This window comes from Culex pipiens, chromosome 2, assembly GCF_016801865.2.
Source record: "Culex pipiens pallens isolate TS chromosome 2, TS_CPP_V2, whole genome shotgun sequence".
Taxonomy (NCBI): domain Eukaryota; kingdom Metazoa; phylum Arthropoda; class Insecta; order Diptera; family Culicidae; genus Culex; species Culex pipiens.
In genome coordinates this window covers 67,456,913-67,469,105 of record NC_068938.1, presented here as the reverse complement: position 1 = coordinate 67,469,105, position 12,193 = coordinate 67,456,913, and the positions used below count along the sequence as shown (strand labels likewise).

The 12,193-nt window shown below is 39.6% G+C and overlaps 1 protein-coding gene and 1 long non-coding RNA gene across 3 annotated transcripts in view; both read right to left on the bottom strand.

Annotated features, from left to right (window-relative positions):
• LOC120414069 (cGMP-dependent protein kinase, isozyme 2 forms cD4/T1/T3A/T3B) overlaps nt 1-12,193 on the bottom strand; it is a 251,272-nt gene that overhangs the window by 199,400 nt on the left and 39,679 nt on the right. The window lies entirely within an intron of this gene.
• On the bottom strand, nt 8,204-11,043 carry LOC120414073 (uncharacterized). Of its 2 annotated transcripts, none has more exons than XR_005605026.2 (3): nt 10,327-11,043; nt 9,547-10,270; nt 8,204-9,491 (listed from the first exon to the last, which is right to left on the bottom strand). It is a non-coding gene; the product is annotated as an uncharacterized LOC120414073 (long non-coding RNA). The 2 variants fall into 2 exon arrangements; XR_008212167.1 differs by having other exon boundaries at nt 9,547-10,479; nt 10,686-11,043.

Below are 12,193 nucleotides of genomic sequence, written 5' to 3'. Positions count from 1 at the left end.
GTATACAACATTAAAGGGAACATTCCAAAGCATAAGCCTACTACAATGGATTCATAAATTTTTAGGTTTTTCTATGGTTTTTGGTGCATTTCCCTTAGGCGGTCCATTTGGCTTTCAAAATTTCACTTTTTCTACCGTCAAATGCTAAAAAGTAAAAGTTCATGCATTCCCTCGAGTGCAAAAACAGCAAGCTGAGAAAAACGCATGACATGTTTATCCCACACATGAGATGAGGTGAGGTGTTTAAAAAAAATAATCAATACCAACATTTCAAAAGGCCCTTTTAAGATGTTAGTCTTGATTTTTTTAAATATTGTTTTCAAAAAGATCGGAAAATTTCACGAATGTTTAATGTTTTAACATTGAAAATCGGACCATAAGTTGCTGGGATATTGTAATTTAGAAAATGGTGGATTGATTGGGTGAGACTTAAAAAACTTAAATTTTCATTTTTCTTTTCCTTTAAGCCGCTGTATCTCAGCAACCAGAGGTCCAATCTTCAATGTCTCTTAGACAATTTTATAGCAAATTTTCTGAACTTAAAAAAAAACTATTTTTAGAAAGGGTCACTTATGGTCACTATTTTTTTAAATCGCAAAACTGCAAATATTTCGTTAAAATCAAACTTTCGGTGACTATATCTTGAAAACGGGGCCCGGGGTACTTTTCGATTTCAAATTCAATTTTACATTAAAAAATAGGTAATTTTTTTTTGTATTTAATTTTGATTTTTTCCGGAAATCACAATTTTTTACAAAATTCATAACTTGGCGGCAGATTTTTTAACTATAATTCTCTATGGCTATGCCGGGTCCGGTGGTTTAGTGGTAGAGTGGTACCCCAGTAAGGCCTGGGTTCAATCCCAGACGGACCCCTGAAACATATCAAAAATCTCGAAAATCAAAAAAAAATACGTATTTTGGGGAATTGAGTTTTTGTGAACAAAAAAGTTTATCAAAAAATCGGCAAAAAAATTTCCGTGTACTTATTTTTTTCTCAATAGTCCTCAACAAAACCTACAACTTTGCCGAAGACACCAAATTGATCAGAAAATTAACTCAAAAGTAACAGAGTTTTGAATATTTACGTACCATTTTTGTATGGACAGCTGCCAAAATTATATGGAGACTTGTATGGGTGACACAAAATAGCTTCTTTGGTCATAAAGAAGGTCCCCACAAAGTTTGAGCCAAATAAAAAATTACAAAAAATAAAAAAAGATCGAAATCGGCCGATTTCGTAGATAATTGTCTATTTCAATATTTTTTGACCCTCCCCTTGACTATAGTCAGAGAAAGGGAAATAAACTTCGAAAAAAATTAGCATAGGCCTAAAAATTGCAAATTACACCTACAGTTTTTCAAAAATATTTACGAAAAGCAGAATTTCAATTCAATTCATGTTTATTTTTTATGCTGATCAAAATACAATTTGCAGAAAGCAGAATTTTTTTTCTAATACAAAAGTAGAAATTCATTTATCTCATTTACTAAAAGGGTTTTTATTGAAAAGTTTTACTAATAAAAACATCAGCAATTGAAATTTATTTTATAACGTTTTTAAGCCGTGATAAAGGACTGTCATGATGAAACGAAGTTCTACTATAGCCGTAGTGGCGTCCAAGAAATAGCTGCAAGAATCAACTTGAATAGTTGTCAACACTTTATTTCATTTTTGATTTTCAGAAAACTATTTTTCATGTTAGCTTGCACATTTTGTTTCCAGGTGGTTATCAGTATGTGTTTGAATTTATTATTTTAAAAATTTGACGACTTTTGAATTGCCGATCGACCGAGCCACTCAGCTGGTTATCAATTCTGATTAAATGTAAAGTTTTAAATAAGCAATTAAAAATTTGCACTCAATTCCGTGAAACGTAAGCCCAACCAATTCTCACCCTCATCACCATAAACTAGCCCGATTTCGTGAAAAGTGCCCATAAAGTTTTCGAGCTGCGCCATCGAGGGCAACACCAAAAAAAAAAGCTCTGCTCCTCCTCAGGCTCCTCCCCAAATCCAAGTCCGGTCAAGGCGAGAAACTTTATAAATTTTGCCCCCAACCAGAACCGGGGCGTGCGCGCAATGGTCCATAAAAATGCACCTTATTCGCGGAAAGAAATTATTGAAACTTGCCAATTTATTCGCTTCGAGTTGAGGGGAGGGCGATAAATTTCGGAAATAAATGAAATCATAAAGGCGAAAATAAAAATTATCCGGCTAAATTATGGGATCACGGGAATAAAAATAAAAATTTGCTCCGCGGTGACCAAAATAAGTGCTGCTCAAAGGACTCACCGAATGGTGAAGGGTTTTTGCGCTCTTATCGTTCAAAATTTACGAACTAGCCAGACTCACTGGAGGCTAGAGCGCTGTTTGGCTCCCGGGGGGAAAACGCCAAGCTTTAAAGCTGAATCACGACGGTAAGGTGTCCTCGCGGGATCTACCGTTTAGGTCGTTTGTAGGGGAGGTTGGGGAAATTTTTCACTGGAGATATTTTTAACTATTAAAAAATCAAAATTTAACTATTTAAATTAATGGTTTTGCCACATTAAAAATACGTAAAATAACTAGAAAATACAGAAAAAACAGACAGAGGTCATGGAAGTAAAGAAAGGACTTCCAACCTCCCCTAAACCTGACATGCACTTGGGAGTCGATTTTGACGTCTTAATTAGCCCCCATGTGGTTATGTGAGCGCGTACTCCAACCAGTACAGCAATGGATTAAGAGCGGCAGCTCAGCTCAGGACGATTTACTTTAATTGAAGTTATGTTGCACTTGTCCGAACTACTGGCAAGGTTAAAGTTTTTTTATGTTCTGCACACGCAGTGGTGCTCTTTTAAATGGGCAGGTTTTTGTGAACTCTGCATCGTAAACTAGCAAACTTTAATGGGTAATGCCAATGTTGAATGTTGATCTTTTGAAAAGTTTTTTTTTCGGAATGGGACGGAATTTGTATGCGGGGAAGTTTTATGGATATAGGCTAATTTTGCGGTTGAATTGATTAAATGGACGCGTTTTGAGAGCAGGTATGTGAATTTATTAGTTGTGATGGAAAGCTGGTTATGTTAATTTTGAGGTTATGGTTTGCTGACTATATTTTTATTAATCTGGAAATAAGATGTTCTCAGTTACTCTATAAGATATGTTTTCCTACTTTAAACAGTCAACGATATTTAACACTGATCCCGATACAATTCGCACGCGTTCGGTGTGATAATGTCTCCCGGTCGCACGACACGAAATTAAAATATCAAAAAGCCACACCCAAGAGATAACGTCAAAACTTAATTACAGTCCCCTTCTCGCCAAGACCGTTTTATGACGGCTTGCGATAATTCGAGAAAAATAAAGACCTCTCAAAACCGACTAACCAGCGCCAGCGCTCGATGTGTTAATAAATAACAGGTTTTTCCAACGCGAAACCCATGTGAAATTAACGTGTCAAAGGTTCTTGTTGTGGTTGATTTTTCCTCCGCTTGGGGCAACCTGTCGACCTGTGGTAATAATGATACATGCCAACTGCAGGTTTCCTTTCCTAGTTGTGTGCACGCGGCGGTGACCCCTTCTCGGACGCGATTCCCATCGATCGCAGATGAAGATATTGATTCGACACGCAGTCCTTTTTGAAACACTGCTGCAATTGTGTACAATTGGTAATGAACTGCTTGCGCAACTGTTTTTGTTGACCGATTTCTCCGACGTGAACTACAAGCTTAATGAAGACCTAATCAAGTTTGGGGACGACTTCAACGTGTCAAGTGGTGTGGTTTTGTGCCACATCTGCAACTGCGACAACCCTGGTCATCAGGTCACACGCTGCGGTTTCCGAAGAGGTGGCCACAGATGGCCACAATGTCCCCATTTGGGAGGTACTCCGGAGCGGTAAGGATGCGGATCACGTCCATTAAATTATTGTCCATTGCTTAATGAGAGGTATATCGAATTACGAGTCGAGTCGAGACGCGTTTTTCTTCACTTTTTTTTCTCTTGTCGTGAAGATCCCTTTTTGGGACCTCCGGAGGGCACACGACGGCGCGGACGACGCCTAAAGTTAAGTGAAATTTAATTGCCGGTTTTCCTGGCGCAACTGCGCACGTCTCCGAGGGTGATGAAGTATCGGGAAATTTATGACCCGCCGTGGTTCGTGGTGACGAATTATAGCTTATTAACGTCCGAAATCGGGGAGGGCAGGCTTTATTGTGTGATTAATATATCACCAAGGTTGGCGATACCTCAAGCGATTAATTAAAGCCATCAACCTCATAAACTATTTGCGCAAACAGACCGTCTAGAAATTGATCCGCTTAACCGGGCGATCACATTCTAGATCAATTAAAAGCTAATTCATTCAATGATACAAACCCAACTTGTCGTCTCGCCGCGAGACCTGCAATGCAATTCAATATCCATTCAGTTAGATAGAGTTGCTGCGAACCAATTCATTCAAGATTCAAGCGCGTGTGCAGCAACATCAGTGCAACACACACATTAAATATACGTTTGTCGCAAGAAGACACCACCCCTCTGCAGAGCGCAACGTAGTTGAAGTGCAGTGCCATCTGTTAGACGCTAGGGAAAGTTAAGCGTTTGTTGCGTTGCGTCAGCGTTGGCGATGACTGTGATGATGTCATGCGACAGAAGCAGTGGAAATTGTAGTTACCAGTACTTTGATGGTCTTGTTGCAAAGTTAGAGTGGAAAATCAAAGTACAAACCTGAAATCTAGATTAAATTTTCAAAAGGTCCTATCTGCATAGGAAACCCATGAGGGATAGGTTGTTTTGAAAATTTAATCTAGAAATGAGAGTAAAAAATAAAAGATTTGTTAGAAATTTGGTGTATGTGTTTTGACAGGCTTCTTAAAATTAAGACCTTTTGATAAGCAGAATTGAGTGATTCGACAGAAACGTGCACGCATCCTGGTGGCGAGTAGAAGCACTACGCGACGATGTTCGGAATGACAGCGTGCTTGGAAATATTAATTTTTTTGCAGTTTTTGATTTTTATTTCATTTAAATATTTTTTTAACATCGATGAAAGTTATTGTAAAGTGTGGCAATTGCAAAAACGAATCGAATGATGTATAAATCATAGGGGCTGAGTTAATTTTTCATGCTTTTTTCCTCGAATTTACCAAAAAGCTCTTTTGAAAAATTGATTTAAATAAGATTTAATTGATTGATAATGCTCCTTATGTGTGTATTATTGATAGAACAGACTATTAGAGTCATATTACAGCATAATTACAATAATTTTCTTAAAAAATGACCAGTTATTCGAATTTTTCCAAAAAAATCCAAAAAAACACCATAAAGCTTTTTTAAGATCAATATTTTGGTCAAACAGGAATAAAAGTAATGTTTTAACACTTTTACATTACATTTGATAATTACTTTCAACTTTTGCAACATATAACTCAAGTTATCCAAAATATCGATTATCTTTTTAGAAAAATCGTCTAAATAAAATACCACTCAAAATTAATCGCTACAATTCACCACGCATTATGATCGTTAGCGAAATTGCCACACTTTGCCATAACCCACTTTTCCTAAAATGTTTGATTTTTCATTATAAACGCATTTTTTCCCTTAAAACTGCTCAAAATGTATGGGGGCTGTCATTCCGAACACCGCTGGAACAACAGCGAACCTAGCGGAAAAAATGTCGTCGAATTCTTCAATACGATTTCACGGGTTTTAAACGCAATGGTAGATTTGCAAGAAAGTGATAGCTTCCATTTAAGGCTCTGGAAGGCATCATTTGGCGGCCATGTTTGTTTTAGAAAAACATTCAAATCTCGGATTTGTTTTCAAAAGGACGTAAGAGCCATTGGTAACCTAGGACCTTTTTGCATCGGTATTCGACCTACTTACGAAACACCAATTTTAAAAATGCGGGTGTGGGGGAGCGTCATCCGGACACTCGTGCTTTCACCCGTTTCGATTTTTGTATGTTTTTGTGGGTGCTAGTTGGGTAATTTTCGTATAATATTTGGGTATGGCTGAGGCAAGGGGGCGCTTTCAGGCTTTTGGTTTTCTCTACCCTGGTAGATCGTGAGTCTGTTTGGATTTGTATAAGATAATGGTTTCTGGGGGGGGGTGGGGTGGGGGGGTAGTATGGGTTGGGTTTCGTAGCCGGGTGGTGGGGCTGGGCTTGGACGTTGGGCGGCTCCAGTTTCCGATGTCCTGCTTGGCCTGGACCATCAGGGAAACAGTCCAGGGCCCCTAGAGTATAGGACACCGTCGTACGGCTTTAACCTTGCGGTACCCCATTATTTTGTTTTGGGCCAATCCTAGCCTGCAGTGTTGGGTGTGCGTGGGGGGGTTGTTGATGGGTTATATCTTATTGTCGGGCGGGTGGGTTTGTGGATGAAAAGTCAGGCCTATAATGGTTGTCCTGGGGGCAGTTGTCTTTCTGGGCGGTGAGGCAGTTTGATGGGTTATTACGGGTAAAGCAATGTGATCTGTTAAGCTATTCAAATTAAAGAAGTGAAAGTTTTTCATAAACCTTAAATGCATTATGAAATAAGCTAATTTATTTAATTGCGCAGCACAAATACAACTTCATAATTAGTTTTTTTGGTTAGGAAAAAAAAAACAATAAAACCGCGGCACGAAAAATAAATACAATATTTTTTAATTTCTTCCCCGGAAAAAATACAACGGATAATCGAATCTTGAGATAATCGAATCAAGACATTTTTCCGCTGTCTAATATTTGATTGTTGAACTTAAATATGACCCCTAGACTACGCTAAATGATTAAGAATTTTTAATTCCAAGATGGCGATGATGTGATATTGAAATAATCGCATTTTGTTTTTTAATATCAAAATATTAAATTTGACTAAAATGGGGTCTCAGAACTCGAATTTATGTTAAAAACAAGGAATTAAAAAAAATAACGAAAAAACATTTTGTTCGTGATTCGATTATCCGAAGTCCCACACAAACCTCCAGATAATCGAACTTCGGATAATCGAAACTTCGGATAATCGAGTCTCCAGATAATTTTTCAACAAATCAATTTCAATAATATGTTAAAGCCTGATTGATGGTTTTTCAACCTATGCAATACTTTTTTATAAATTTTGCTAAATTATCAATTAAATAGCAATGTTTTAAGTAACTAAGCTGCAATTGATAGCCGTAGTAAAAAATGAGAGGAACAAATAAAATATTATGGTTATATAAGGTAAGAAAGCATACTGAGCTTGGTAAAAAAAATGTTCAAAAAACATCAAGAGATACTAATTAAGAAACTTATAATAGTTTCAAAAGTAATATAACTGATTAATAAAACATGATTGATTTGGTTATAATCATTGTGGAATTTCATCAATTATTGAAATATTGATAAATTGGATTTTTTGAATACTCCAAATTGTCATAATTTTCTCAATGAAAACGAGTTCGAATCGAGAAACGGACTGCTTCATCAGATTTTTGGACAATAAGACCTTAAGAACTGTTGAAATTAGTTTTTAATTAAAACGTTTTAAGTGTTATTGTAACAACATTTGAAATATTAGCAATTTTAAGGCATTTTCAACAGAACAAGTTTTTAGTAAAAGCGGTTTTTTAATTATGTTACAAACTTAGTTTTGAATGGAACTTAAATTTAAAGCATTTGATAAATCAAATATGGAATCATCAAGTTACATAATATCCAATTTATTTGGATTTTATTTAAAGTAAACAAACTTAGTCGTTCGAACTTTAAACTGTGCATTTTTCAAATGAAACATTTAAGTGACTATCAAAGTTACCCCACACAGTTAAAAAAAATATAGTAATATTTATTACTTCTGAGAGTGATAAACTTGTATCAAAAAATTGTAATTTGGCATCGGGAACTGGTGAAATTTTGATCACTTTTTTTTAATTTCCAATTTTTAAAGGTAAAATTACTCAATAAATAGGTAATATTCAACAAATCAAATTTCAACTTATGAACATTATTTTTTACTGTGCAAGGTATTCTTTTTATTTTTTTTCCTTAAATACGTGCCCAAAAAGCGTTATTTTGGTCTAATTTTACAGGGACAACCATCGACCAATGACTCTCCTATTTTTTTAATTAAAATCACAAAATCGAAGGATCGACAAGTCGTCAGGTCGCTTTTACGTTGCGCGATGTACGCTGCACGTGAAGGTTGGTCTGCTGTTTTTTGTTAACATTTAATGCTACACGCAAAACTGCCAATGCGAATTTTCTGACCATTGGCACCAAATTCTTGAACATTGGATGGTCATAAACGATCATGCGCATTCGATGTTCAAAGCGCGTTGACCATCCGATGTTCAAAATGCTTTTTGGCAATTTGACAACTCGTTTCAATGTGTGCGTGCCATCGCACGCAATTTTTTGATGTTTCCCCTATTCACCACTGGCGGCGCCACTGTTCGTTGCAGCTTCCAGATTAGTTCCGCTTTTTGCCACCAGGTGGATTTATTCGATACCCCAGGACGCAAACCAAATATCACCAGAGAATATTTATCAAAACAGACCATTTCTGTTGCCGTTAAACCAAAATTCAAACTAAATCAATCAAAATTAACATAAAATCACGATCGAATTAGTTTATTTTTTGATTTTACAGAACAAATTGGCTGTTTCGATAAATATTTCTCCTAAGAGAGAAAATAAGTTATCGAAAACACACAGCACCTTTTTTTATTCGTTATAAATTAATACATCAATTTTCTTTTAATTTTATAAAAAGTTACTCAACCTTTTACAATGTTTCTCAGTTGTTTGGTCATCCCTACGACACCACGAGTCACGAGCCTGTTGGCGGCAGTTTCAGATCACGCAGGATCAGCTTGCGCTTGCAGTCGATCAAGTTGGCTGCGATTTTCGTGTCTTTGAGCCGGTGATTTCCTCGAGGACCCTAGCTTCGGTATTGTCGCCGGTTCCCCGAATCGGCGACGACTTGAACCTCCTGAGGGCGCTGGAGTTTGCATCGACGGACCAGCAACACACACGCACGCGCACACACTACTTCATGTGCTCGTAGTTCGTCTGGGTCAATCGTCGTAACCATGCTTTTAGGCAAAACCCGGACCCCAGCATGGATCCGTTCGGCCAGGTTCGCGATCGTAGCTGTTGAAGGTGTGACAATGCATACCGCGCTCGGGAAGGTTCGCATGAGCGGTGATCCGACGGCTGTGCCGCAATCGTTAGTTGGAGCGCAGCGATAATCGTTGCCGGCCAGGACGGCGAATTCTGAATAGGCTTCTAGAGCGACGCCTCGGTGAAGGACTGCGAAAGCGGTGATAGATCGGCTGTGAACTGGACTTGCATTCACTCGGTGGAGGTGAGGAGACTGCCGACGGCAAAAGGGCTTCGACGTCGGTAAGACGAACTTGCTCGATACGATTCAGGTCCAGTCGTCGCGAGTAGTGGTCAACGGACTAACGTGGTTATCAACGCCGGGTGGATTCCCTTTGGATTCACTCGTAGAAATGTTTGGCTCCGAGTTCATGCTGAAAATCAATTATGTCATTAAAGTTTTATCGGGGAAAATACATTCAATCTTACCAAGAATATGCCCCGGGGATGCAGCTCGTGATCGTGAATACATCAAGATCGTATCTTGTTTTCGCACAGCACGCAGTGGCATAGCTCGGCACGCTTCAATCTGGTGCATTCAACTCCACCAAGTACTCCAAACCCACCTTCGGTCCCTCCTTGAAACGGTCAATGGTGATCTGCAACTCGGTTTAATTTCGTTCTCCAAAGTCCGGATTCCGATGGAAGAGATCCGGCCGGTCCCGTTTGCGATCGGCTGTTGAAATTACGTCGTCGCGATCCGCGCTCGGGACGAGGGGTTGCGCGAGCGGTGATCCCGACAGCTGAGCGGATCAAGAAGACTTTTGCCGTACGGAGGATTCAGACTTGATGTTCATCCGGTCGTGGAGGGTCAGCTGCTTGGGCGAATCAGCATCACTCGGGACTGGCAGGAGTTACCTTCGTCGCGATTGAAGGGGAAACGGAGCGCTCGTCAAAGTGCTTTTCGAACAGCACCTCTTGCAGGTCCTTGACCTTGTTGCTGTTGTTATCGCACACTTTGTGCAAGTTTGGCAACACCTGGCCGGGGCGATCCACGATCGCTTCGCACATTAGAATGACGCTCGCGGCCTTGGTGTCGTTCAACACCTCCGCACCAACTCGTAGCTCGGGTTGCATTTCATGGCGCAACATGGCGACTGATTTTGTTATCCATGCAGGTGGAACAGGTTCGCCGGCGCAAAATGCAATTGACCTGTTGATAAAAAGAAGTTATTTTTCAAATTACACTCATTTAACTTGGACACATACACTTGTTTGTCAGAGCGGTAATCTTCCGGGACGTGTTTTCATCGGTTCTGGTGCTTCCGGCCGGTAATGTGCGTCAACAACTTGACCATCATACCCAAGTGTACGTGAAGTGGTCATCCGTGCAACCTGCAGCTTAAAAATGCACCCCTCCGGCTGCGGAATAAGAACAAAAAAGCAATTTTTCTTCAAAAGATTATTTTTTCACTTGCACAGTTGAGTTGAGACAACAATTTTGACTTCACTTCAAAATACCACACTTTTACTGGTTCGTTCCTGTACTCCAGAATAATGTGGACAGATGACCTACCCGGAACCTGCTTGCCAGTTCCGCTCAGATTCTAAATCTTCTTCACGCGTACCTTTTGTTTGACAGCAAGCACTTTAAATCTCACAACTTGGCACACGGCACATCCATACACATAGAGAACAGGAACCACTTTTGGCTTAGCAAACGGCGATAGTTCCGGTGATCCCGCGGAACTCCGTAAATCCCAACCGACCGATGCGAGAAGGAAAAATAACAACGGGAAAAATGTGAAACGTCAAGCTGGTCCAACAAGAAGAGTCGGCTATTTTAAAAAGGATGAAGAAGAGTTTTTTCGCTTGGCAGTGGCGGAAAGCAAACATAACGCATACTAAGATAAAAAGTAAATCGTATGATCGAGAGTGTGGCTGTGTTTGTGATTTGTTAAACGCTTTGAACATCTGATGTTCAGAGTTTTGAACATCGGATGGGTTAAGGCGAGTGAGCATCCAATTAGGTTTTACGCCGACTCGATTTGGAGGTTAGAAAGGAGTGCACTGTTTACATGGACTTAGCACAGTTCGATGCGGTCGTCGATTTTGTTCGGGAAAATTCGTCGACAATCGACGAAGACCATGTAAACAGTGCACGCGAGCTGTCAAATGACGTCACGGTGTAAAACCTAATGGTCACCGGAATATCTTTGCGTGTAGTTCTTTTGTTTTCCTCTGTTGTGCTGGTGTAGGTGGATAAATTAAGGTCTTTATACATATCGATTAAGATATATTCTAGAAACAAGGTTGGAAATCACTGACCTACAACTTTCTTGAAGACACCAAATCGATCAGAAAAAACTCATCTCAGAGTATAGATTGTCTAAGACCTTCAAAGAACTTTAGAATGTACAGCCCGAAAATGCTGAGCTGCGTTGGTTCTTGGAAATAAGTGGAATGTTGCTTTGGGTGTTTGAAAACTGCGGTCTACTAAATAAGCTTTTCTTTAAAAAAAATGATATTCCCAACGCTGCTTCGTTCGCCAAACACCGAAGCTGATTTAATTTAATTAATCATGTGGCTGCGTTAGGTTCCCAGCACGCATGCACATCGTGCATCCTCCAACAGTGCGAAATCCAAATCAAATCTTCAGGTATGGAGAGAAGCTTGGCCTCCATTACTGATGCTGATCACGGATTGGTCAGCCCGACGGAGACCCCGCGGAGCAGTGCGTGGTCCCATCGTTTGACTTGGCGTTCATTCAGCTGGTTTTTGCCTTTTAACTCTTGCGCAAAGAGAGCAACAGGTGGTAATTCTACGCTGACAGGATGTGGGTTTCTAATAATGATTGATCGGGGGCTGGGCGAAATGAGGCTGGTTTGGTGAAAATAAACGCTTTTGCAATGGAGTGCCTAATGGGAAATACTTTTCATGATCGTCATGCCTTCCAAGCTAGAATGCATTTTTCAATCCTGAAAACAAACACCCGATCATCAATAAATAACGAACTAAACCGACGACATGCCCTTCCATCGGCGACAACATAGGAGGGACGTTTTAAAGCAATTGGCTCAATTTACTGATCTCAGCTTTAGCTGATCGGTTCGCAAAAATTGGAATGCTTCCAAGC